This window comes from Amphimedon queenslandica, unplaced genomic scaffold (assembly GCF_000090795.2).
Source record: "Amphimedon queenslandica unplaced genomic scaffold, v1.1 AMPQUscaffold_1783_Cont26212, whole genome shotgun sequence".
NCBI lineage: Eukaryota > Metazoa > Porifera > Demospongiae > Haplosclerida > Niphatidae > Amphimedon > Amphimedon queenslandica.
This window is the reverse complement of record NW_003557879.1, coordinates 1-1,215: the sequence shown is the minus strand read 5'-3', so window position 1 is coordinate 1,215 and position 1,215 is coordinate 1. Positions and strand designations below refer to the sequence as shown.

The 1,215-nt window shown below is 33.9% G+C and overlaps 1 long non-coding RNA gene across 1 annotated transcript; it reads right to left on the bottom strand.

Annotated features, from left to right (window-relative positions):
• Positions 1–854: 854 nt before the first annotated feature.
• LOC109593380 (uncharacterized) lies at positions 855–1,155 on the bottom strand. The gene is made up of 2 exons (XR_002190925.1): positions 1,067–1,155; positions 855–1,008 (listed from the first exon to the last, which is right to left on the bottom strand). It is a non-coding gene; the product is annotated as an uncharacterized LOC109593380 (long non-coding RNA).
• Positions 1,156–1,215: the final 60 nt, after the last annotated feature.

The following is a 1,215-nucleotide window of genomic DNA, read 5'->3' as shown; positions in this document are numbered from 1 at the left end:
CATCGGAATGCTTCACGTTTCAGTATATTGTCAATATCTATTCTGGCAAGTTGTGTTAACAGGACATCAACCAGTTCATCACTAGAGCAACCATCACTCATCTCTGCCCACTTTTCGGGACCTCCTTCAATGAAATCACCACAGCAAGACTAATCAGGTCTATGAGTAATCAATAAAATAAGAATAATTTTTACAATTAATCAACATTCAACACTTTGCATAATATATTTTAGTGTGCTCCATCATGCTAGTGATGATTACCTTGGTGTAGCAGACCGTTTGATTTGTTCCAACTCTGCCATTGACTTGTCTCTCCTCTTTTGCACATCTTTATACATGATCAAAAATGAACTACAATTATGAGCATGAGTGTATAAGTTATATATACAAAATTATTAACCTACTCATTAAATTAAATGGTGCTCCATGTATATTAATATAAATTATACACCAAGGTAGAGGCTTCTATAGGATTTATTATCCAAGGGACATGTCAGAGTCATGAGGTTAATAAATGCCATAGAAACTGATGCTGAGGTATATAGTATGTACTAGCTTTTACCAAGACATTTGAAAAACAACTACCAGCTGCTGATAAAAAGACCACAGTTGACATACACACAACATACCAAACAGTAATAGGCTAGGCAAGTAAAGAATCAGGACTGATTACAGGGCGTAGTACCATTTAATTTAACGAGTTACATGTAGGTTAATATGACCTACAATAGTGGAATTTCATTGGTCAGTTGCAAGTATGCATAGAAGAAGAACTAGAAGAAATGAACAGATAAACACCTCCTTTGATGTTTTAAACATGGAGACATAGTTGACAAGTTGTGGTATTTCTTTGCAGCTTCCAAGCATTTGATCATTAACATTAACATCAAAGAAAAAGTTTAAAATACATTAAGTTGTGTCCTGTTGTCCTTTCTCTAGTGCTTACTTATATTCTTTCATTACCCTAGCATATTGAGCCCTCACTGCATCAAGTTCACTCTTTACCTTCTACAATATAAAATGTACATGTAAATACATACATCATTGTAAATAATCACTATCTTACTCTAAAGGAACTTTCAATCAATTCATATTCTCTCTTTGGAACAACGTCACCATAAACAGCTAGCCATTACTTGATTAATACGCTTTTTGGCAATAATACGCTTTTTGGCAATATGAATATCCTCCTTGACACGTCTTTATACAAAAATA